Source organism: Microtus pennsylvanicus, chromosome 1 (assembly GCF_037038515.1).
Source record: "Microtus pennsylvanicus isolate mMicPen1 chromosome 1, mMicPen1.hap1, whole genome shotgun sequence".
In the NCBI taxonomy this organism is placed as follows: Eukaryota; Metazoa; Chordata; class Mammalia; order Rodentia; family Cricetidae; genus Microtus; species Microtus pennsylvanicus.
Genome location: NC_134579.1, coordinates 204,741,858 through 204,768,996, shown reverse-complemented (window position 1 = coordinate 204,768,996; position 27,139 = coordinate 204,741,858). Strand labels below are relative to the sequence as shown.

General features: G+C 44.8%; 1 long non-coding RNA gene across 1 annotated transcript in view; it reads right to left on the bottom strand.

The window, feature by feature from the left end:
• Positions 1 to 9,068: 9,068 nt before the first annotated feature.
• The window catches only part of LOC142835843 (uncharacterized), a 91,897-nt gene continuing 73,826 nt past the window's right edge, over positions 9,069 to 27,139 (bottom strand). The window contains exon 3 of the long non-coding RNA XR_012907945.1: positions 9,069 to 9,151. This is a non-coding gene — a long non-coding RNA (uncharacterized LOC142835843). The remainder of the gene's footprint in view (positions 9,152 to 27,139) is intronic.

The window sequence follows — 27,139 nt, the reverse complement described above, 5'->3', positions numbered from 1 at the left end:
CCACATTAAAATATGGGACAATAGAGAAATTAGGTCTCTGTATGATGACACAGTGCATGATTTAAAAATGGAGCAATTAAATTAAGGGATAATCAACTTAATTGGGATTGGCATACTGTAAATTATCATTTTGATAATCCTTGCTATTGCTTTAATATTTTTTGGTTAATGTCTTAAAAAGTTGTTTGTGAAAAAGGGTGTTTGGTGTGACTACCAAAATACAAGCCTTAGAAAAACCTAATTCAAATGTGACGGGAGCAGGAGCAGATCCAGGCAGGGACATTTGCAGAAGCATGACTGGGCTAGCAACCTGGGCTGGAGGTGCAGGTACAGGGGAACAACCACTGAGCCACTGGGCCAGAGCCAGAGATGACTGCGGGTCCTGGCATGAATCTGGGACCTTCGAGGGAATAGACCTGAGCCAGGACCCATGTGAATCTGGGCATGAGTCTGGAACCTCCAAGGAACTAGGCCTGAGCCAGGACCTCTGCAGGTCTGGCTTGAGTCTAGAATCTTTGAAGGAGTAGGCCTGAGCCAGGTCCATACCCAAGTCTGTGACTGAAAACAGGGCATTCCCAGAACAATGATTTTTCTAAGCATAATTCAAATCAAATAGAATATGCCTCTCTTCTGGATTATGCAGAAGGTGCCAAATGCAGGCACTGACCAGCCAAGGGAGATTCAAGGTAACCCTTTGCCATCAGGGAAACTCCTTAAGGAGTCTTCTCAAAGGCCTTTCTGCCAAATCTGGTTCAGTACTTTACTGTAACCACAGAGGAAACTCTTTCCTAGAGCAATTGAAGAATGTAATACCTATTGCAAGAAGCCATACTGTTGTGGATAATAGAACATCTATAGAAGAGAGTAGAAAATAATTTAGGAGATACAGCAAAGCAAATATTTTGGCAAACTTGTGTGAATGGACCAAGAACAAAATTAAAAATACAAATAAATGACTTTGTCACTGAATGTCTGATAGACATGGGTAGGATGTAACAATAATTACACTAGAATCTTAGCATCCAAACTGGCATATTCAGAAGCTGAATGTTCAGCTTTTAGGGATTAGAACTTTATCTTAGGTAAAGCAGAGCATGAGAATGTATAGTGGCAAGAGGAAGGAGAGGAAAATTAAAACCATGTGTGGCTAACATAGCAATGACGTGATTTGTTACAACAATGGAATACTCAGAGTAGCATTCCTTCAATCTGAAAAAAACCATAAAATAACGTATGTCCCTGGGAAAAATTTTAGAAGGTATCATAAAGAACAGTTACCAACCATTCAGGTTGTACAAGAACAGGGCACAACAGCTGCTGATCTTCCAAAGGCATCAACTGTCCTACCTTCAAAATAGTTGACAGACAAACCTGTATGGGCTGTGCAATGAAAGTTAACAATGGAGAATGTAGTAAGGAGCGGTGGTGGGCTGCGTCCCGCCACCCGGCTAGCTTATGCCTCAAAATAATTACACGAAAACTGTATTCTTTTAAAACACTGTCTGGCCCATTAGTCCCAGCCTCTTATTGGCTAATTCTCAAATCTCGATTAACCCATTTCTTTTTTTTTAATTTATTTATTTATTAAGGATTTCTGCCTCCTCCCTGCAACTGCCTCCCATTTCCCTCCCCCTCCCCCGATCAAGTCACCCTCCCTCATCTGCTCGAAGAGCAATCAGGGTTCCCTGACCTGTGGGAAGCCCAAGGACCGCCCACCTCTATCCAGGTCTCCTAAGGTGAGCATCCAAACTGCCTAGGCTCCCCCAAAGCCAGTAGGTGCAGTAGGATCAAAAACCCACTGCGATTGTTCTTGAGTTCTCAGTATTCCTCATTGTCCTCTATGTTCAGCTAGTCCGGATTTATCCCATGCTTTCTCAGACCCAGACCAGCTGGCCTTGGTGAGTTCCCATTTCTGATAATCTGTGTAGCACCACGAGATGGTGTCTTACCAGGAAGGATTCTAGCCTACATCCATCTGGGGTCAGAGAATCATGGCGACTGCCTGACTTGGCTTCTTTCTCCCAGAATTCTGTTCAGTCTACTCCGCCTACCTAATTTTCTGTCCTATTAAAGGGTCAGGGAAGTCTCTTTATTTAACCAATGAAATTAACACAAAAGAGAAGACTCTCCCCCATCAGGAGATATTGTAGGTTTTAGATCAGGTGACACAGGAACAACAAAAGGACCAGAATATTGAAGAATCAACCAGCACTTAGAATTCTCCTATATTTGTTGTTAAAAAGAAATCTGTAAAATGGAAACTGGTAACAGATCTAAGAGCTGTCAACAAGGTAATTCAAAATGGACCCTCTACAGTCTAAAATTCTTTTACCTTCCCTATTGCCTAAAGTAAGGCCTCGTATAGTCATTGATATTAAAAATTGTTTCTTCACTATACCTTTACAAGAAAAAGACACAGAGAAATTTGCTTTTATAGTTCCTACTTACAATAATCCTCAGCCTACTAAGAGACATCAAGAAAATTCTCCCACAGGAAATGTTAAATAGATCCATCTTGTGCCAATATTTTGTATGGCTGACGTTGGAAATGATATGGAAACAATTTCCTCTAGTTCAACATTATATGAGCAGCAATTTGCTCTCTGATTCTAATACAGATACTTTGAAAAGAATGTTTGAAGAATCAAAAGATACTTTGAAAAGAATGTTTGAAGAAGCAAAGAATATTTTTGCCTTCTTGTTGATTACAAATTGTTCCTGAAAAATACAAAGAGGAGATTTTACTTAAAATCTTGATTTTACTGATAGCCATGTTATGGCCTAAAACTGTGTCTTGCTTTGTGGTTTACATTACAGTGACAAAAGACTTTAGCAAGATGCTTTGGGTATAATTTATTTTAAAAGTTTCTGTTATGGCTGGAGTGATGGCTCGATGATTAAGAGCTTACTTTTCTTGCAGAAGTTCCAGGTTCTGTTCCCAGCACCTACTAGTATCCCACAACCATCTGTAACTCCAGGTCCAATGGATCTCATGCCTTATCTGGCCTCCAATGGCATCAAGCACACATGGAATGCACAAACATACATGCAGACAAAACATTCATACACATAACGTAAAAATAAATCTCAAAAAACCTTCCACAAAGTTTCAAGTATAAGACTAGAATGATGTCTCAGAGGCAAAGGCACTGGCCATGAAATCCTTATGATCTGGGGTGGACTCAGGGAGTCATAGTGAAAGGAGAGAACTGAATTCCCATGGTGTCCTCTTGCCTTCACAGGGATGCCAGGGCACTTTACAGTTGGCTAGGGGGCACATGCTTGTAATACCAGTGTATGGGAAGTAGGAGCAGAAGGACCAGAAGATCAAGGCCATCCTTGATCCAGGAGCCAGATTACATACAATGATTGACCGGCTTTCTTTACATGACTCAGGAAAGGTGAAACTATCTCTTCAGTTTCAGTCCTCTCATGTATCTCTGTCTGCCTGTCTGTCCATCTGCCAGGGGTAAGTTTTTGTTTGATTGTTTGTTTTTCTTTTTGGCATAGAGCAGACTGGCACACAGGTTGGCCAGTCCTGATGGTGCAGCACCCATCTAGAGCAGTGAGCTCTGACACGCTCTTTCCACACTCTCAGAAAATGTGTACATTTCTCTAACTCATGTACTGAGTCAGACCCTAAAATGAGGCCTCTCACTCATATGAATAGCTACATTGATGCAATTTTTAAATCAGCAAGGAGTTCATTCCTGAATCTCAAAGATAAATGGGCATCAGAGGCTGTGTACTCATCTCTTAGGTCTGCTAGAATTTTTAGACAAAACATGTTGTGTGCTGACCCAGGTAAGGTTCTCCTAATGACATGATGATCATGATACATTGGGATTTGTTGTGTAAACAATAAACAAACTAAGGCTAGGCTGGAGAGACAGCTCAGTAATGACAGGCACTGGAGACTCTTCTATAGGTCCCATGTTCAATAACAAACACCCAAAGGGGGCCCACAACCACAACTAACTCCAGTTCCACAGAGTCTGACACCCTCTTTTGATGTCCATGGACAACTGGCATGAACATGGTACACACATACATATATTTATGGGAAAAAACATCCATATACATAAAGTAATACGAATTTTAAAAATACCTCTATGAACATCTCTCCTGGGCTAAATAACATAGTCTGAAGATACTGCTTTCTTGCGTGTGAAAGTTATTTACTTGAAACAGACATTAAAACTAGCTTTATGAAAACAAGTCTGCCATGCACAAGTGAACGAATGGTTTAAGGGAAATGTAAAATAATAAATGCCTGCAGGAAAAGTCAGTAAGGCTTCCAGGCCACAATCTTTATTTACACCCTAAAAATAAATTCGCAGCAAAGTAACCTCTGGAAAGCAGAAGACAGAAAATGAGAAAGAAAAGACAAGAATCTACACAAATAGAAAGTATAGATACACTAGAAAAAAACAGTGAGGGAGAAAACAACTCAATGAAGACAATGGTTCCTTCACCCCAGGGGCTCCTCTGTTGGACACCAGTGGACAAGGAGTTCTCAATGATGCTCAAGACAATAAATGTGGTGCTCCAAATGAAGAGAAAGAAGAGCAAAGGTTTCATGATCCCTTCAACAAATGCAGAAAAAGGTGTCAAAGCACAACACACGGCCATATGGCCTGGGCAGGTAGGAGACAACCACAGGCCAGCCTTGCACCATGTAAGCAAATGGATAGAACTAGGAAAAAGAAACAAAGATAACCCAGACCCTGAAAGACAAACAAAATATATATTTACTTATAAGTGGATAAACATCAATTTTTAAAGAAAAGAGCTGTAAGAGACTAGCCATCCCCATTCTCAAAAGCAGCCTAGGAATTGTGCTCCAGTCAGGAGATATGAAAACATAGAAGAGCTGTCAAGGCTGCACAGCAGGAAAGTCCTGTCTTTGGGGAACAGAAAATCACCTTGAAAAGCACCTTCTTCACTACTGTCTTGCTGTCACCAGATACCATGAACATGGCAGTTCTTTTAAGAGGATGCATTTAATAGGGCTTGTTACAGTTTAAGAGGTTTACTCCAATGTTACCATGTCAGGGAGCATGGTGGCAGGCAGGCATGTGCTGGATATGCAGCTGAGAGCCACATATTGTTCCACAGGCAGAGAGAGCAAGTCTAGGTCAGGCATGGGCTTTTGAAACCTCAATGCCCACCCTCAGTGATACACTTCCCCCAAAGGGCCATACAACCTAATCCTTCTTTTTTTTTTCCTTTTTTTTTTATTGGTAAAAGGAGAATAAAAAAAAAAAATTTCCACCTCCTCCCAGCCTCCCATTTCCCTCCCCCTCCTCCCATTCTTCTCCCCCTCCTCCCACTCTTCTCCCCCTCCTCCCACCCCTCTCCCCTTCCCCCCACTCCTCTCCCCCTCCCTCTCCAGTCCAAAGAGCAGTCAGGGTTCCCTGCCCTGTGGTAAGTCCTAGGTCCTCCCCCCTCAGTCCATATCTAGGAAGGTGAACATCCAAACTGGCTAGGCTCCCACCAAGCCAGCACTTTGCATAGGATCAAAACCGCGTGCCATTGTCCTTGGCATCTCATCAGCCCTCATTGTTCGCCATGTTCAGAGAGTCCAGTTTTATCCCATGCTTTTTCGGTAACAGTCCAGCTGGCCTTGGTGAGCTCCCAGTAGATCAGCTCCACTGTCTCAGTGGGTGGGTGCACCCCTCGTGGTCCCGACTTCTTTGCTCATGTTGTCCCTCCTTCTGCTCCTCATTGGGACCTTGGGAGCTCAGTCCAGTGCTCCAGTGTGGGTCTTTGTCTCTATCTCCATCCATCACCAGATGAAGGTTCTATGATGATATGCAAGATATTCGTCAGTATTGCTCTAGGATAGGGTCATTTCAGGTTCCCTATCCTCAGCTGCCCAAGGAACTAACTGGGGACCTCAGCTTGGGCACCTGGGAGCCCCTCTAGGGTCAAGTCTCCTGCCAACCCTAAAGTGGGTCTCTTAACTAAGAATTGTGGTTCCGTGCTCCCCTATCCAACCTTCCTTTATCCCGATCCTCCTGTATCCCCAAGTCCCCCCTCCTTCCCTTCTACCTTTTCTCTCCCCATCTCCCCTTACCCCCATCCTACCCCACCCCCAAGATCCCAATTTTCTCCCTGGCAATTTTGTCTACTTCCCTTATCCAAGAGGATAACTATATGTTTTTCCTTGGGTTCACCTTCTTACTTAGCTTCTTTAGGTTCACCTATTGTAGACTCCGTGACCCCTATTTATGGCTAGAAACCAATTATGAGTGAGTATATCCCATGTTCATCTTTTTGGGTCTGGGATACCTCACTCAGGATACTGTTTTCTATTTCCATCCATTTGCATGCAAAATTCGAGAAGTCATTGTTTTTTACCGCAGCATAGTACTCTAGTGTGTATATATTCCATACTTTCTTCATCCATTCTTCCATTGAAGGGCATCTAGGTTGTTTCCAGGTTCTGGCTATTACAACAGATGGGCACAGGTGATCGCTTCTTAGGTATAACCCCAAGCACAGACATTAAGGGCAACATTGAATAAATGGGACCTACTAAAACTGAGAAGCTTCTGTAAAGCAAAGGACACTGTCACTAAGACACAAAGGCAACCTACTGACTGGGAGAAGATCTTCACCAACCCCGCAACAGACAAAGGTCTGATCTCCAAAATATATAGAGAACTCAAGAAACTAGACTTTAAAATGCTAATTAACCCAATTAAAAAATGGGGCACTGAACTGAACAGAGAATTCTCAACAGAAGAAGTTCAAATGGCCAAAAGACACTTAAGGTCATGCTCAGTTTCCTTAGCAATCAGGGAAATGCAAATCAAAACAACTTTGAGATATCATCTTACACCTGTCAGAATGGCTAAAGTCAAAAACACCAAGGATAGCCTTTGCTGGAGAGGCTGTGGAGGAAGGGGTACCCTCATTCATTGCTGGTGGGAATGCAATCTTGTGCAACCACTGTGGAAGTCAGTGTTTCGGTTTCTCAGGAAATTCGGGATCAACCTACTCCTGGACCCAGCAATACCACTCTTGGGAATTTACCCAAGAGATGCTCTATCACATGACAAAAGCATTTGTTCAACTATGTTCAACCTAATCCTCCTAATCCAACAGAATATTCCATTCCCTGGTGACTAAGCATCCAAATACATGAGCCTATGAGGGCCATTCTTATTCAAAACACTATTAAGGGAGACTAATGTCTTAGATCCAGTATAGGAAAAGGAACTGAAGGAATTGCCTGCCTTCTTCCCTCCCTCCCTTCCTCTCTCCCTTCCTTCCTTCCTTTGTTTCTTCTCTTGATTTTCGAGACAAGATTTCCCAGTGTAACAGTTCTAGCTGTCCCTGAACTCACTTTGTAGACCAGGTTAGCCTCTAACACAGACAGAATTGCCTGCCATTGCTTCCCAAGTGCTGTGATTAAAGGAGTGAGCCACCACTGCCTGGCAGAAATTCCCTTCCTGGAGAAGACTGATATCATCATTAGTACAGAGGTATGAGTAAAGAACCAGTGATTAAAACTCCAACTACACTTCCATGATCACATTTTGCTCTTTGTATAGAACTGGAAACAGGGATGATCACTAGAGAGACAACTTCAGTCTAGAAATAGTCTATGAAATCTGACTGAAGGACAAAGGTCTCTAATAAATTCTAAAAGCTGAGTTTCCTTTAGGACATCAAGGGAACAGGAGGTGAGAGGTTTTTTGTATCATTGAACTCAGAAAGCTGAGAGTCTTGACTACTGAGGAGCATCTCAGGGTAAGTAAGCAGAGACCAAAGATGCAGAGCAAACTCACAAGCACTCATAGACAAGATGGCTGAGTGGGAAAAGCACTTGCCTGATAGCATGATGTTTCTTGTATATGTGACACAATGCTGAAATCATCTGAGAGGAGGGAACCCCTGTGATAAAATGCCTCCAGAGATCAGAATATTGGGCTGTGGGCAAGGTTGGAAGGCATTTCTTAATGAGAGAGTGATATGGGAAGGCCCGGCCGATTGTGGGTGTTACCACACCAAGGCATGTCCTCCTGGGCACTGAAAGAAAGCAGGCTGAGCAAGCCATGAAGAGCAAGACTGTACACTGGACTTTTCCAAGGCCTCTGCATCAGCTGCTCCTTCTAGGTTCCTGCCCTGCTTGAGTTTCAGCCTTGGCTTCCCTCAATGGAAGGTGGCTGGGCATACAGAAGGCAAATAGACCCATTCCTCTTCAGGCTGCTTTGGTCATGGTGTTTCATCACAGCAATAGAAACCCTAACTAAGACACCAGACAACTGGGTTCGAGCCCCAGAACCCACTGGGGAGGATTAGGTCTCACTGGAAGAGGAAACATATCTGTAAGAGGCTCAAAAGAACAGAGCAGTGGAGATTCTGTGGACAGAGCATCTTAACTCTGGACAGATGGATCCACAGTGGCAGACCTTGATGCTTGACTGCTGATGGACTTTTGAGAGCTTGACAGGGCCCAATTTGGACAGATTCTAGTGGCCTTTTGTGTTATAATTTATTTTAAAACGGTAGGAAAATGTCATGCCATACAGTAGGATTTGTATGAGAGTTTTATTGGAAGAGGAGGAAAAGAGGGCAGAAAAATGAATAGAGAAGGGAGCAGAGAGGGAGGCGGAGACTGTTGCATGGAGACAAAGTAGCAGAAGAGAAAGGAGACAGGAGGTTGGCACCACCTGCCTTTTATAAGTGAACTTATCGAATGTGCACATGGGGTGCTCTTGGAGAAACAGATGATGACACAGATCCCACAAGTGGGGCAGATAAGGAAGATCCAAGGGTCTGCAATTCCTAGCATCCAGCTGTTCAGACAGGATCAATTAAGAAGGTGCAAGCTGTTCAGTGAGTAGTGACATACAGAGCTGGGGCCTGGGTTGAGTCTGAGAGACACCTGGATTGCCTGGTACTAAGACTTGTCTGAGAAGCAAGAAGACACATTTGAGAGAGAATCCTCACACGTGGGAAATGGCCAGAGGTAGAGAAGTGGGGAAACTCACCAATCATGCCAGGGTTGGACAGAGGGACCCAGCGATCCATTAGTTGGAGAAGTAGGGCTGTCTGTCAGATTTGGACCGGGTTCAGTGTGTCGGAGTGCCTCCGTCTGCCAGCGGGCTGGAGGAAGTCCTAGTAGGGCCTGCCTAATCTTGGGGAACCAAGGTTACAATTCAATTGAAAATGGTGGGAAGTAGTCATGCCATACATCACGGCTCACTAGGAAGGTTTATTAGAAGAGGACAGAGAAGGGGCTAAAAAGGGACAGAGACAAGAGGAGAGAAGGGGGCTGGGAAGGGACAGAGACTGAGCAGAGGCAAGTAGACAAGAGTGGCAGAAGAGAAATCAACAGGAGGAGGCCAAGGCCCGCCTTTCACAAGGGAACACAGCAAATGTGCACAGAAGGTGCTCCCAGGGGCTGCAGCTGAGGGTATATCCTGTCAGGACCCTAAGGGCAGGCCAGTCCAGATGCCTGAATACTAACATTTTATCCTGTGGGAAGATGTTAAGATGATAAAATCTCCCATATTAGTGTGTGGAGGTGACTGAAAAGGCTTGTTTGTCTGGGAACTCCAGGTGCCCTTGATTGTCACCGTGATACAACATGAGACAGATACTGAGTCTCAGGATCTAGTGAAGGTCCATGTCAAAGGAGAGCTGCAGACTCCCTGTTCCCAAAAATTGTAACACATCAAGAGTGGGCAGAACTAGAATCTTGGGTGTGAGATTAGGGAGATCTAACAGTTAGGCAATCTGACAGGGACATGGAAAGGTGGTGCGTAGGGGGGGGAGAGGGAGGTCATTGCAGAAGAAAGTGGGATGTGAGTAAAGGGGAATCAGAATTGATACAATTGAGCTGATAGGGAATATGGAAAAGCATCCTCTACTTAGTGAAGAGGGGAGGTAAACACAGGAGGAGAAACGTGAGGGAGGTAGAGTAACAGCAGGAAAGGTGACAAGGGTTCATGTATTAACTATTTACCTAAAATTATAACAAACATAAATCTGTGTATAACTGACATATGTAGTTCTATGAACTTTTTCATGGGGGTTGATGGCGCTCCCTCCAGGAGACTACCTAAAAGAACCCCAATACCAGTCAGGAGAGACCCTCTTTCGAGTTGTTGGTCAGGGCTGTCCAACGGGCTGTCAAGAGGCTACTAAAGCACAAGCCTATTGCTCCTGCCCTTCTTTTCCCCCCGTTGAAAGGTAAGACCCTACCTGAAGACACCATGCACTTTAGAGACAGGGCCCAGAGGCCACTAAGCCGGAACTGACCTAAAGTCACCTCCCTAAGGGACTACCTTTCTTAATTCCAAAAAGTATTATTCAAGCTTCCACAGGAGGGCGGCAACCAATAGCCCCACCCAGCTATTGACGCCTATGGACCACATCAGTGAGCAGCATGCCACAATAACTCTTATCTGTGCAGAACTGGCACACATACCTTGATGGTATCCAGCATCACTCTCATTGAACTTAAGACCTGCTAAGCAGGAGGGACATCATGCCTGCACAGTACAGGAAACTAATAATAAACATAGCTAACTAATAAGTGCTGAAGTCATGGTTACTGAAGGAGATTCCACAACCACTAATTTACAAAATCAGCATAATCTCTAACATCAATCTATAAACATTTGTCCTTAAACACCAGAACAGATGTATTCTTCACTCTCTTCAAGAGAATGTCTCTTTGCAAAGAATGAAAACCACTGCAGAAAACCACAGACAATATGCAGAGTTGAGGAGCACACTCCTAAGGGATGAATCTTCCAAACAGTCCCACAGCTAAGGCTCAGGGAACAATTCAAAAGAGGGGAAGGAATTCCTATGTGGGTCCTCTGGAAGAGCAGTCAGGGCTCTTAACCTCTGAGTCTTCTCTACAGAACTGAATCTGCTTTGTACTGGAATAATTTTGTGATTGCAGAACTTTCCTAAATGTCTTAGGGTCCAGTGTCACAGAGTTAGGGAGAAAAAGCACAACTTTGGTGACAAGATAGTTACTAAGGGTCTCCAGTGGGGAGGGGGATGTTGGTAAAGGAAGGAGATAGAGAGGAGGGAGGGGAGAGTGACAAGGGCACCTTGTGGATGAGGAGTGCTGAGCTCTGGGCCAAGCATTAGGACAATTAGTGTGGGGGGAGGACAAGGTTGAAGGGAAGTGACTTGGTGGAGAACGTGAGTCTGGGATTGAGATGTAGAGAGAGGGAAGGTGATGGAAAGTGCAGAAGGGAGATCAGAAGGGAACTCAGAAGGGGTGGGGTGAGGTGGTTGAGAGGGAGGCTCCTGGTGAGGCTGAAGCTAAAGCAGGTGTGTGTCCAATACTCAGGAGAGAAACTCCTAGTGTGACTCAAGCTACTGTGGGCATGACTGGCCTTAAGTTACACAAGCTGCCAGAATCTCGTCCTGCCCCACAAAAACACTGACTGTAGGGCCATAATTTGCAACTGTAGGCAGCTTCAGTTACCAACATGGGAGAGTGCCAGGGAGGGACCAAGAGGTGTGAGAGCCTGGGTCTACAACCAGGGCAGGGATGCTCCACTCAGATGAGATAGTCTCCGCCTCCCAGAGGGAGGGACCACAACAGTCTGCTATAAATGCACCAGGGCAGAGTACCCAGTGAAAAGTCAGTGCATCTTTGTGCAGGGTGCTCTGCGGGTCGTCCCTGAGCCCTCACTGCTTCTCTCCACAGATATGAATACTAAACTTGTTGCTCAAGATATGTCAAGAAATGCAGCTGTCCAGAACTATCCTTCCTCTAAGGTGCTGTGTTTCTGGGTTCTACTGATCTGTCTGTGGTCCATAACACCCATCAGTGGTGAGTTGTTATATTCTAACTTGAGGGGTACAGGGAGTGGGAAGGTGAAGGAGGGGGGAACCAGGCTATTGAATCCCAGGGTAGCAGTCATTCTCTGGGAAGCTCCCGAACACAAAGAAACCCAGCAGGGCTAACTGTCCCAAGCCCTGCCAATTTTATACAGTCCACGAAAAGACTAGGAAAATTACCTTGTCAGAAAGGAAAATAAGGAGGGCGGGGGACAAGATGCCATAGGGGAATCCAGCTGATATGCTCAGCAATCAGTCATACTGGGGAGGGGGTAAAGGAAGCCTAAATCTAGCCATGAAACCCTAGTGTGACACCCTGCAGGGAGGCTCATTCAGCTTCTGTGGACATAAGGCAGTCTATGCTCTGAAGACTTTCTTCCCAGCCTCAGAAGTATTTCCAACGTTTCTGGAAATCTTTGCCCTCAAACTTTATTTCCCACTATTCCATGGTATTCTTCCACATATCACAATAGATGCTTCCAGGGACACAGCAGTCACATCCACCCTCTCTCTCACTTTTTCTTCTTAAAAGGCAGGATTTCACACCATAGCCCACACTATGGAATTTGCAGCAATCCCTTCTCTCCTTAGGTTGGCCAGGTGCTGGGATTACAACTTTGTATCACAAAGCTCAGTTTCAATGCCATAAGACTCATCAACCACCAGCTGGCTCAGCGCCCTTCCCTGCCCCTCTAACCTTTTCCACCCCTCAACCATAAAGTGCCTTCCAGCTCCTTTTCCACTAGGTAACAATCTGTGGGTTAGCACCTCAGCTAACCAGGGCTGACTATACTGCACTCTGGCAATGGTACTAGACAAGGACATGTGGAAGGCTCTACTCTTGCCTCCCAGGACCCATGTACTCAGCCTTCTGGGAAACCAGCATCCAATAACGATGTCATTTGGGCAGGAGTATGTTCTTTTATTCCTGTAAATGGCAGGCACTAAATATTTTCAACCTGGCAAACCTCACCATATCCATCCTGCACCAAATACTCAATACTACCTTTGGTGTAACAGACTTAGAACACAACAAGCTGATGAATAGGACAGCAAATGTGGCTACCATCATTCTTCTGACCACAGTTAGGGTGTACCCCATGTCTCAGAACTGGTGCCCATTGCCACAGAGTGTGTTCAGAACTTTGAAAGCTGTGTGTTTCCCAGACAGCGGTGGCTTCTATGCTGCGTTTGACTTCTGTGTCAGCTCGAAATGACACGAAGAGACCCTGGATTTAGGGACTTTTGATGTTTCACTGCTGTCCAGTGGTTTCCTTAGATCCCATGGCCATAGAGGTCACTACTGAAGCCTGAGGAGCTTGCTGAGAAAGAGGTGGCAGCTTACTTGAGAACTAACTTCAGTCTCTTCCTCTAGGTAAGGTAAGATCTCCAAAAGCATCTGGAGAACAGGAGATGTTCTATCAGACAAGAGTCCTTATCTCTCCCTGCTAGGAAGCTCTCAATACACAAGTGACATGTTTTGTTGCTGCAGCAATGTCTCTCTTCTGGACATCTTCTCTGACTGTGAACTGTCCACCTAATAGCTTAGTGGGAAAGAGATCATCTCATGATGTCTGCCGGGGGCCTGATGGGCCTTCTCATAGCCCAGGACCACAGACCACTCTCTGTGGATCCATCACCATGTCAGGAGCCTCAGTGAAATTGGGCATTTTCCCTGCTATAGGTGGGTCAGGCTGTCACCAAGCAACGTGGTTCTCCAATTAGTCATAAAGTCCACACAGGGTCATTTCCGAGAACTGACCCCTCACGCTGACAGATTGTCCTGGGTCAGAGAGTCCTAGAGGAAGATCCAGCCATGTTCTTTGTTGGTTTATTGTCTCTGGCTGCTCTCAGGTTTCAAGAGCAGAGCTGAGCAGGTATAACAGAGACAGTCTGTTCTGTGAAGACTTCAGTACTAATACAGTAGCTGTATTGGTCACTTTCTGCTGCTGTGATGAACACCAAGGCCACGGTCACACAGGAAGGAAGGGTGTGAATCTTAGAGTTTCAGAGGACAAGAGTCCATCACCTCACAGCAGAGAAGCATGGCACCTGGGGTGCATGGTGGCGGGAGCAGGAGGCTTAGAGCCCACATAGCTTTAGTTTGGTTTGTTTTTTGTTATTGTTGCTGTTGTTGTTAAGTATAGCACACCTCTTGGTGGACTACACTTTTGTTTGTTTGTTGTTTATTTATTTTTCTAGTCCTGGCCTCTCCTGAAACTTGCTCTGTAGACCAGTCTGGCCTCGAACTCACAGAGAACCTCCTGCCTCTGCCTCTCAGTGCTGAGATTAAAGGCATGTTCCACTACCACCCTGCTGGTTTGGGTTTTTGAGATGAGGTCTTCCTGTATATTTCCTGCTGTCCTAGAACTCACTATGGAGAACAGGATGGACAAAAACTCATAAAGATCTGCCTTACTCTACCTCTCAAGTGCTTGCATGGGAGCCATGTGATACTATACTTAGCTGAGAACACACATCTTAAACCTCAAGAAAGATCCAGCGATGAAAAAATGGGAATGGGTTTCAAAGTCACACACTCCCAATGACATATTTCCTTCAGCCAAGCCATACCTCCTAAACCTATCCAAAAAGCTGCCACCAACTGGGGACCACGTATTTAAGCACCCTACTCTATAGAGGACAGGCTCATTCAAACAACCACACTAAACACTCACAGGAGCATCTGGGGGTTCATCCCTGGGTGACAGGGCAGTAATGAAGCAGTGCAAAAGAATGACTGCACTTGCTGCTGGGCTGAATGGGATCTTGTTGGGACCTGATCGGTCCTACTAGTAGGCCAATCTGAGGGTGTCCTTTAAGTGGTTCATTTAATTGATGTTTAGATTTATTTTATGTTTTGACTGCATGTACACTTGTGCACCATATATGGACCTAGTGCTCTCAGAAATCAAAAGAGGACATTTGAAACCACAGGCGGTGATGAACCACCATGCGTGGTTTTTGAGAATCAAACCTGGATCCTCTGCAAGCTCAAGAAGTTCCCTTAACCACTGCACCACCCCTCTAGCCAAAATGGTTCAGTTTAAACAATGGGCACAGGAGTCTAGGTTTTGACGGGACAGCAGCTTTCAGCCTCTCGGTCATCTGCTTTGTCTTCTTCTTTGCTTGTTTTTAGTTTTTATTTTGGTTTGTTTCTTTGTTTGGACACAGGATTTCTCTGTTTACCTCTACCTGTCCAGGAACTTACCTTGTAGACAAGGATCACCCCAAACTCATAGAAATAGGCCTGCCTCTGCCTCACCGAGTGCTAAAATGAAAGGCATTTGCCACCACCACCCAGCTCGTCTTTCATTATTAAAACCCAGCCACGTCTGGCTTGGCTAACCATCTTTCTGTATTTGGGATTTTGGCATTCTGTTAGTCATGTTCCTCTTAGACTTTAAGGTGGGTCCCTCTTTCTCATCAATGGAATACTACCTTTGATGTTACTTTCTCTTGACCATTCACTCTATGGGGTTTTTCTGTCCAGTTTCCTAACACCAAGCATAGTCTTGAACCATCATTATCATCTCTGAGCTTCCAGCAATGCTGGTGCCCTTCTCCCTGGTTCTTCTCACTGTGCTTCTCAGCAGGGATGCTCCAGCATCCACAGACAGCATGGACTCTGCACACTTCCTCTGGAAATGTTTGCTGTTCCATCCACTCTGGCACATGCACTTCTCTGAGATTTTTAATCCCCACTCATCTACTGCCAGATTTATCCAGCCTAGAGTTTCTATGTCCTGTGCTGTGAGCTAGTCTCTGACCAGGTCCAGGAAGCCATCCCTGGACCACTGCAGTCCATCTAGGGGATCTTGCATGTGTTTTTCTAGTCTCATTCTGTTGCTGTGATAAACCCTCTACCATATGCAGCTTATGTGAGAAACATGGTCTTGTTCAGTGTTCTATTGCTGTGAAGAGATAACCTGACCATGGAAACTCTTAGAAAAGAAAGCATTTATTTGAGACTTGCTTAGAGTTTCAAAGGTTGAGTCCATTATCCTCATGATGAGGAACCTGGTGGTACCCATGCAAATATGGTAGCTAAGAGTTCTTCATCCAGATCCAAAGGCAGCAAGAAGAGACAGACTCTGGGCTTCAATGGGTTTTTCTAAGATTTTAAAACCCACCCCCAATGACACGCTTCCTCCAATAAGGCTACATCTACTCACACCAGGAGACACTCTTAATCCCTCTTAGGAATTGCCAAAATCCTGATGCCTAAGCATTCAAATATATGAGCTTATGGGGCCATTTTTATTCAGACCTCCACAACTCTGACCTTGTGTAGTTTTCATTCCTGTGCATCTCTCAAGGCCTGTGCTTTTCTCCCTGGGCATCTTTTCCATGCTTGGCAAACAAGGGTCATCCGTGCTTCTCCATGGACAGAGTGGACATATTTCATATCACATATCCTTTGGCACATGTACTGAGTCTTTACACACACCCTTCACTTCCAGCTTTAGAAGTTCTGGACTTCCTGTTTCATGCAGTATGGCCCAACCTCTGCAAGCTCTCCTGGAGCACGTGGGTATTGTCTCCAGAAAATACTGACTGTTCCCTGACTATGGAAAGTTAGTGTATCCAAGGCATGGGGAGAGAGCTGAGTGGCAAAGGGCCTACTTCAAAACCAAGAGGACTTGGTTTGAGTCCTAGCGACCCTGTAATAGAGTCAGGTATGGCGTTGTGTGGTTTTACTGTCAATATTAAGAAGGGAGAGGCAGGAGAACCCCAGAGTCAGTGTCAAGCCTGTCTGCCCTGCTTGGTGAGTCCCAAGGCTTTTTGGATTTTTCTTATAGGCAACTGATGCATATTGTATCTGATCCACAAAACTGCTGAGATTGTGACCTTTGGTTCACAACCACAGAGCTTGTTCTCGGCTCACAAGGGCTCACGTTCATGTCCACCCATCTTCCGGTAGAAGGTACATAGTGAGAAAGATTCCAGGCATTAAAGAACAAATTTAAGCCTTAGGAATGGGAGGAAGGAGAAAGTTGGGGGAACCACACTGATAGAAGAAGCAGGTGGCAGAAGAGGCAGAGAGGAGAAGGAAGAAGAAACTGGTTGAAGGGGACAGGAGAGGATGGCCCCAAACCTGCAACAACCCACCTCATTGCAGAAGTTTTGGGATGAGAGATAGGAAGGGGGGGATTTTTTTTTGGCTTTTTTAAAAACATTTCTTCATTTTTTTAGTATAATTACATAGAAAAGTTGCTGAAACTTCCTTTAAAATTATAATTTTAGATTTCATGTCTGCACACAGACAGGGGAGTACACATGCCCATGCCCCTCTAGACCCTTCCTACTTATTTGTACAGTTTGCTGAACAGAACACCCCTAGGATATTGTGTCTTCTCTTGATGTTAATCTGGGAGACCAGGAGCCATAAGTGTGATGGGGAACAACTGCCTGAGGAAGAGGAGAGAGATGAGGGCTTAGAGAATGTCACAGACAGAGATCTCTTCTTGAGAATGACTTAGGGATGTGGTTTAACGGGAGAGAATTTGAGATATGCTGTTCAAAATTGCTATGTGAAGTGCCCCAGTGGGAACACAGTGAGTACTGTGCTTACAGGTGATAGCTCCCCTCCCATGACGAGTTGCAGCATAGTCCAGGAGGCCTTTCCTGAACTCCAGGCTCCATGTGAATTTACTACGTGTTCTATGATGCCTCCTTTCCCTGTGTGTTCAGTAGATTTTCAGTCCCTGGAACAGATACTATCTGACAGATTTAGTTCCTCAACACTTGACAAAATTCACTAAAAGTACTTGTAGATGAATCTCCCTTGTGATATGCTATGCATCTGAGGGGTCCTCCCACTCCAAGACAGTCAAAGATGGCACGGAAATATGGATACAGAAGCTGAGTGACATCTTGACTAGAGGCTTTTCTTCCTGCCCGTTTATCCTTCAGAGGGATTCTGGGTGTCACAGAATCTTGAGTCCTGTGGCTTTCTGCTTCCTCTTTGTACCTCTCTTGTTTGTTTCTCTAACAGATGCACACTCTCTTAGTTGTGACATCATTGTCAATGCTCGGACAACACCTGGGCAGTCCTGGTGTGAAGGGCAGTGCTCAGTCCATGGAGAGCCTTTCCTTCAATATAATGATAGCAAATTCACACCTTTGGGTGACCTGGGGAAAGCGGTAAATGCCACTCCTCTGTGGACAGATATGATCCAAAGGCTGGAACACTTGTGGAAAGAGCTCAGGAAGATGCTGGCTGACACCAAACTAGGGTCAAACAAGATCAGTGGTAAGTGTGGGATCAAAAACAGAGGTAGAGACAGTGGGCAAGAGAGAAAGGGCAGAACACATGTGGGAATGGGATCGTGAGTGTGTCTGTGTGAGGGAGTTGAGCACTGGTCCAACCTTGGAAGCATGTGGTACCCAGTGGGTAACAAAGGACAAGTCATGTGGAAATGATCCTGGCTCATAAGCCAGTGGAAAAGTCCTGACTTTTGGAGAAGTGATGGATCTATGAGAGTGAAGCATGATGGTATTGTGTGTGGTTCACAGGTCAGCCCACTTTACAGGCCACCATGGTTTCTCAGTATGAACAAGGACAAATTGTTGATGCCTCCTGGACATTTAACATCAGTGGAAAGTACTCCTTCATCTTCAACACAGTGAATATGAATTGGACACTGATTGATCGTGAAGCTGGTGGTATCATAAATAAATGGAAGGATGAGGAACCAGTCATACAGGATCTCATGATAATCTCCACAGCAGACTGTAGTTATTGGCTCAAGGAACTCTTAAAGCACCAGAAGGAAAAGCCAAGTAGGTATTATCTAGATTATGAGGGGCCAACTCCATCACATTTGATTGACTGGGTGGAAGATTTCCTGTTTGTCTTACTGTCTGAGATCCAGTGAAGACCACAAGGATTCCTCTTCCTCATCTCACCCTCCAGTGTTTCTCATTTCGTACTAACTAATGGCCCAGACACTACATGGCCTGCTAATGGGCCTCAAGTCAGCATCACTGTAAACTTATATCTTTTTCTGATTCACACATAATAAAAACCTAGAGACAGATGTTGGGGTTCAAGCTGAAGGTCAAAAAAGCAAAGCAGCCAAGACACTAGAAAAATCTTACCTCTATCAAGACTCAGACACACAAGGACCCTCCTGCAGTACTCTCCACCAATCTCAGACTACATGCTCCCATCAGTTCCTGTCTCTTCTTTATATTCCTCTCTCCCCACAGCCATATCATTCCTGTCTCCACCTCCCGAGTGCTGGGATTAAAGACATGTCACTCCCTGGTACTGGGATTGAAGGTGTGAGGCACCACCACTTGAATCTGTTTCTGGATTGATCATGTGTAGCCCATGGTGGCCTTGAACTCACAAAGATCTGTCTTCGTCTGTCTACCAAATCCTGACATTAAAAGTGTGGCTTCCCTTTGCCTGCAGATCTTCAGGCAGCTTCATTTGTTAAAACACATATACTATACAACTACACTTTCCTTCTCACTGATAGCTGCCCTTGTACCAGCTCCACATCACTGTGAAAGGCTTCACTATCATTTCTGGCACAATTAAACACCACCAACTGTGTCACCATCCAGAAAGTTCTACCACATTAAGTATGTCATATTGTTTAATGCTTTGATAGACATTTGCTTTCTTTGGTAAGGAAATAAACTCTGCAAAAACATTACCCACACAGCTCCACTCCTCTCTCTATCAGGAATTATAAACAGTTATTACACATGAGGCCCTCAGACTGAATGGAGAGAGAAGATGCTGATGGAGTTGTTTTTAGCTTTATCCCGAACTTTGCTGATTTTTTTTTAAGGACCAACATCAAGCGCCATGGATATCACCCAGCTTCCATATACCATGACCACCACCCAGATTCTGTCTTCCAATCAGTTTTCCAATAAGAAAATATTTACCATCATAGCAGTAATCAGCACCATCATCATCACCCTATCTGTCATTGTTGGCATTTACAAGTATGTGAAGAGAAAAATCTAATCCCCAAGGAGGTAAGGAGCAGACTGGGGTCTCACTCTGGTTCTTGGTAGGGTAGTCTGCTGAGGACATGGAACAGGTGTCCCACGTGGTATCGGGGATGTGAATTCCAGTCTTCATTCTTCCATAGCAAGGCCCTTACCTATTGGGCCATTCTCCCAGCCCCCAACACTGACCTGTTGACTGTCTGGTTACATGTTCAATATACTGTCTTCTCAGACAATGAGAACTGAACGTAACAAGCTTCTGAATGCATCACTTGCATGCACTCCCGTCCTGGCCCTGAGAGGGACCCTTACCATGTACTCATCGCAAACACAACTGCAAAGGTGTTTTCACACAGTCAACTAGGACTGCGTGTCTACTCTTTCTGCCTCCCTTCCCTCTGTGCCACATGCAACTGAGAGGCTGCTGACCCCAGAATGGGTCTGTCTGAGAAGGGCTTGGGTGGTCTGTCCTCAAAACCCCCTTCATTTGTCAGTAGTCATGGGACATTGGGTTACAAGGGAAGTGATGCCTGTCATACTTCTCTCCTAAGGTAAAGGCTTGAGTACTTTCAGACTCACAGTCTGGAGCATTGACTGTCACTGCAAAACCTTTCCAGATGTGTCCATAATGTTGGTCCGCGGCAACAATCCACAGAGGGAAGAAAGGACAATGGAGCCAAACGGAGAGTCCCTAAACGAGTCACCAAACTGTTGTCCCAGGAGGAAGAACACAAGACACAGAAATTAAAGAATTTACCAAACCACACATCTACATCACCACACCCAAGATTCAGCAATCTATCCTAATCCCACCCCAGCCTTGAGCCATCAACATCCCCAAGATACAGCAATGCCGGTGCCCTCTCCCTGGTCCTTCCCTCTGTGCTTCTCAGCAGGGATGCTCCAGCATCCACAGACAGCATGGAGTCTGCACACTTCCCCTGGATATGTTTGCTGTTCCATCCACTCTGGCACATTTATTTCTCTGAGATTCTTGATCCCCACTCTTGTACTGCTAGATTGAACAAGTCTAGATTTTCTTTGTTCTGTAGTATGGGCTAGTCTCTGACCAGGTCCTGGAAGCCATTCCTGGAGCCCTGCAGTATCCAGGAGACCTGGCGTGTGCTGTTCTGGTTTGATTCTGTTGCTGGGATAAACCCTCTACCAAATGCAACTTAAGGGAGAAACATGATCTTGTTCAGTGTTCTATTGCTGTGAAGAGACACCTTGACTGTGGCAACTCTTACAAAAGAAAGCATTTGATTGCAGCTTGTTTACATTTTCAGAGGTTTAGTCCATGATCCTCAAGATGAGGAGTATGGTGGTACCCAGTTAGAGTTCTACATCCAGATCCAAAGGCAGCAAGTAGAGAGACTCTGGGCTTAAAATTGATTTTCTAAGATTTCAAAACTCACCCCCAGTGACACACTTCCTCCAATAAGACTACTATGTCTACTCAAACATGGCCACACTCCTAATCCCTCTTAGGAAGTGCCACTCCATGATGATTAACTGTTCAAATATATAAGCATATGAGGACCATTCTTATTCAAACCACCACAACCATGGCCTTGTGTAGTTTTTAATCCTGGGCATCTGCCAAGGCCTGTGCCCTTCTCTCTGGACATCTTTCCATGCTTGTCAAACAGTAGTTGCTGATGCTTCTCCATGGACATATTTCATATCAGATATGTACTGAGTCTTTATACACACCCTTCACTTCCAGCTTTAGAAGTTCTGGACTTTCTGTTCCATGCAGTATGGACCAGACTCTGACCAGGTTCCTGCAAGCCACTCCTGGAGCACATGGGCATTGCCTCCAGAAAATTCTGGCTGTTTACTATTAAGTACTATATGTCCAAAGCATGGGGAGAGAGTTGAGTGTTAGCAGGCCTGCTTCACAATCATGAAGTGTAGTAATAAGGGCGACAGGCTGCATTCCACCCCGCTCCCGCACAGCTAGTTTTATACCCAGAAATAATTACACACAAACAGTATTCTTTTAAACACTGCCTGGCCCATTAGTTCCAGCCTCTTAATGGCTAATTCTCACATCTTGCTTTAACCCATTTCTAATAATCTATGTAGCACCATGAGGTGTGGTTTACCAGGAAAGATCTTAACCTGCCTCTGTGTCCTGTGCGAGAATCATGGCGATTGTCTGACTCAGCTTTTTTCTCCCAGAATTCTGTTCTGTCTACCACACTTACCTAATTTACTGTCCTGTTAAAGGGCCAAGGAAGTCTCTTTATTTAACCAATGAAATTAACACAGAACAGAAGACTCTCCCCCATCAATGAAGACTTGGGTTTGATCTCTAGAGCTCCTATAATAGAGTTAGGCATAATGTTGTGTGCTTTTACTGTCAGTACTAAGAAGGCAGAGGCAGGAGAACCCTGGAGTCAGTTTCAAGCCTGTCTAGCCTACTTGGTGAGTCTCAAGGGTTTTAGATAGAGACCTTGTCTAGTCAATACTGCTGTGAAACACTTGTAGGAGGTTCTAGAAATATTTTTCTAACTAAAATCTGGAGATCTGACTGTACTTGTTTCCTTCTAAGATTTTATTATTATTATTATTATTATTATTATTATTATTATTGCATATTTGGACATTATTATATAAGGGATGCTTTCTTTCCATCATCTTCATAAATCCCTATTTCTGCTTTGGTGAAACAGCATCATTTCACCAAACTTCTAATTGGATTTTATTGTAGAAATCCCTGCTACACATTTCATTGTGATCCATCTTAAAGAGCTGAGTTTGTGACCTTTGCTTTACAACCACAAAGTTAGTTCTCGGCTCACAGGGCTCATGTTCATGTCCACCAATTTTCCAGAAGTGGGTACTGTGTGAGAAAGGATCCAAGCCATTAAAGAATAAATTTAAGACTGAAGAGTGGTAGGAAGGAGAAATTAGAGTTGGGGAAAACCACGGAGATAAAAGAAACAGAGGCAAAGAGGAGAAGGGATGAGGAAACTGATTGAAAGGGACAGGAAAGAAAGTCCCCAAGCCTGTAGCAGCGCATCTCAGAGCAGAAGTTTTAAAGTGTGAAAAAGGAAAGAGGTTTTTTTTTAAAAAAAACTGCATTTTTAGGATAATTATATTGAAAACTTTTTAAAAGTTCTTTTAAAAATTATTAGCTTAGATTTCAGATCTACACACACACACAAACACACAGGAGAATATATATGTCCATGTCTCACTAGGTCTTGCTTGATTGTTTGTGCAGCCTGCAGAACAGACTAGCTCTATGGTGTTGTGTCTTCTGTTGCTGGTAGGGAAAGTCCTGGAGACCAGGGGCCATAAGTGTGCAGGGAAACAACTGCCGGAGGACAGGGAGAGAGGTTGAGGGCGTCAAGCAGGTCACAGATAGAGATCTTTTTTTTTTTTTTTTTGAGAATGAGTTAGGGGTATGGTTTAATGTGGGAGAATTGGGCATCTGATGCCCAACATTGCTGTGTGAAGGGGCCCAGTGGGAACACAGTGAGTACTATGCTCACAGGTGGCACCTCACCCTCCCATGACAAGTGGCAGTGTTATGCCAGGATGCCTTTCCTAAACTCCCAGACTCCATGTAGAATTTACCATGTGTTCTATGATGCCTCCATTCACTGTTTGTTCAGTAGATCTCAGACCCAGGAGCACAGATACTGTTTAATGTATTTTAGTCCTTAATACCTCATATATGTCACTAAAAGTACTTGTGAGGTAAATCTTTTGTGTAACATAGTGTGCATCTGAGGGTTCTACCACCCTAAGACAGTCAAAGATGGCACAGAAACAAGGATTCAGAAGCTGGTGGACTTCTTGACTAGAGGCTTCTCTTCCTGCCTTCTTGCCCTTCAGAGGGATTCTGTGTGTCATCTAGTGTCGTAGACCATGAGTCCTGTGACTTTCTGCTCCCTCTTTGTAGCTCAAATGCTTGTTTCTCTCACAGATGCAAACTCTCTTAGTTGTAACGTCATTGTCAAGGCTGGTACCACACCTGGGCAGTCCTGTTGTGAAGGGCAGTGCTCAGTGGATGGAGAGCCTTTCCTTCAATATAAGGACAGCAAATTCAAACCTTTGGGTGACCTGGAAAATGCAGCAAATGGGACTCAAGTGTGGACGGATATGAGCCAAAAGCTGGAATACTTGTGGAAAGAGCTCAGGAAGATGATGGCTAACACTAAAAAAGAGATTACCAAGATCAGTGGTAAGTGTGGGATCCATACTGAGGCAGACAGGTGGCAAGAGAGAGGAGGGGGAGAGCAAATGTGGGAATGAGATGGTGGTTGTATCAGTGTGAAAGAGCTGAGCGTTGGTCCAACCTTGGAAGCATGTGGTACCCAGTGGGTAACAAAGGACAAGTCATGTGGAAATGATCCTGGCTCATAAGCCAGTGGGAAAGTCCTGACCTTTGGAGAAGTGATGGATCTATGAGAGTGAAGCATGATGGTATTGTGTGTGGTTCACAGGTCAGCCCACTTTACAGGCCACCATGCTTTCTCAGTATGAACACAAAAAAATTGTTGGTGCCTCCTGGAGATTTAACATCAGTGGAATGTACACCTTCATCCTCAATACAATGAATCTGAATTGGACACTGATTGATCATGAAGCTAGTGGTATCATGAATACATAGAAGGATGATGAACACTTAATGAAAGATCTCAAGACAATATCCACAGCAGACTGCAGTTATTGGCTCAAGGAACTTTTAAAGTACCAGAAGGAAAGCCAAGTAGGTATTACCTAGATCATCAGGGGGCAACTCCATTCCATTTGATATACTGGGTGGGAGATTTCTTGGTTGTTTTCCTGTCTGAGATCCAGTGATGACAACAAGGACAAAAGGGGAAGGAAGCTCTTTGCAGATGAGGTGTGAGGCATGTATGTGTGTGTAATAATTTAATCACCATGCATTCCTGCATTGATGGCAATTTTTTGCATCATTTATTCTATTTCTCACCCTCTTCTGTCTCATTAATTGTTCTCTCATTATGGTTCTCACTGATCATTACAGTCTGAGCATCTTGTATTTCCTGACCTTTCCCCCATTCTAGACTCACTGTTGATTTTCATCTCACCTGATCTGTCTTCTTCCCTGGCACCATCTTCACAGGTGAGCTTCTCTCCTGCCAGAGGAAAGATGAGGCCCCATCATAACCTTGCTTCCCCAATCATAGTTCCATGAGTCTTTGAGGACAGAGGACATGCTTCCTCTCCCTTCCAAATCAGGATCCACCTAAACAGGTGTTTCATAGCAACAGGGGTGGAACTCTGTGTGTCACTGAATTGCATGAGCACCAAGAAACTAAAGTGAAATCTCCTTAGATCTGAGGTCTGGTCAAAGACTCAACTGTGTTTCCACTTCAGCCTTGCCAACTGCTGCTCCAGATGTGGTCCAGCCTTCGTCCATGGCCATCAAGACCAACATCTCTGTCCTGCTGATAATTCTCATGTGCTTACTCCTGAATCTCATTCTCTGAAGAGAATACTTGGTAATTACAGGTACTGAGGGCAGTGTTGGGAGTGCGGTAAGAAACAGGTGGGTGAGGAGCAAGGACGAAATCCCTGAAGTCCTGATATTATTCCCTCAACTCTATCATCTTGTTGAGAAGGAGGCAGGATACCTGAAGTTCATGTCACCTACTAGCAATAACATGTGCATGTTCTTCACAGGACAGGAATCATATCACAGACCGGTTGGGAATGAGGAGGGAACACAGCAGGTGTTTTATCAGAGCAGATTCCTAATCAGGAGGGTTCTGTGATGCAGATGTGCACACAGCAGGAACACAAAAGAACACTCTAGTTCCACTTAGGGTGTAAAGGGAGGAGCATTCCATCTTGCAGACAAAAATAAAGAGATATAAATAAAAAGATGACCCAGTGGCAAGACCACCTGCTGCTCATGCATCAGACCAGAATTCTATTCGCAGAACCCACATGGTAGTTCATGACTATACAACTCTAGGTCCAGGAGAACCTGCCCTTTCTTCTACTTCACCGAGCACAGGTATTCACACAGTGCACATACAGACATGCAGGCTCACATTCATACACACAAAATAGAATTGAATCAAGCAGCAGCAGGTATTTCACATTCATACACACAAAATAGAATTGAATCAAGCAGCAGCAGCCTTCAGTATCCCTGGAGCAGTGTCCCCACTGGCGACAGGAGGGACTGGGATGCTGATGTGGCCTACTTCTCCCATCTGGGCTTCTCAGATGAACAAGGTGTGGCAGGGACAGTCACATCCACACCTGTATGTGATACACTGAGGCTGAGAGATTTTGGAGAAGAAAGTTGGATAGAGGTTCCCCCCCTACTCTTCCAGCTGCTCCTCCAGCCCCTGAGTCAGGAAGCAGAGCTAGTCATCACCACTTTATTCTCATCTCCAGGTCTGAAGCAGGGTCTGGGGCTCTGGGACTTGAGAAATATGAGGAAGACAGTAGGGGATCCCAGATGGAGAGCCCAGGGGTGATGGAGGAGAGAACTAAAGGACCCTCAGTGAGGGTGGCTGTGGGGTGGTGATGACTGATACAGGGCACCCAGGAGAACTGACCCAGGCTCTCCTCAGACCCTTCAATAGATGTGTTTCCTTGCTGCAGGTTGAAGATGCTCCAGAGAAGTCGTGAGAGTTCATCTGGTGCCACCACTCTCCCTCTCCATCAGCCTCCACCAGATGAGTCAGGATGCTGCGGACACAGCATTTCATGGTCTTCACTCTGTGTGGTCACTTGGGCCCTTTCTTATCACCTTGTACTCTTGGTGCTCCCTGGTGGGATTTGCCCTAAACACGAAACACTTGAACTAATGATCAGGAAAGAGCATGGTTACGTACACATCCCTAGCATAGGCCACAGGATGACAAGATCTCCTTAGAGGGAATGTGTAGTTTTACTCCTGTGTATATCACTGACCAGTATCTGAGTCAGACAGACTAAGGGCACCCCACCCTCCCTGAAGTATTTGGTTGGGAGTTAAATTCTGTTAAGAATTGATTTTGTAATACATATTTTTTATAGTCAAGTCTATACCATGCAGCCTTTGTTAGAACAAAATAAGAAATGAATCTGTTATTTTTATATAACTATATTTGATTCAAAGGGATACTCCATAAAAAGGTGATATTTTATAATATTACTATTATACGTTAGTTTCTGTGACGTGCTCTAGGTTCAGCAATGGCCACATGCACACTGGGGACAGAGAACCTGGACGCTGCTCAGTCTGACAGGCTGGCTGTCCCTGCAGTGACAATCTGGCAGTGAAGGTCATGGAAAGTTGGTGTTACTGGATCTGCATCCTCCTGGTGCAGTGCTGCTCTCCACTGTGCTCAGAGAA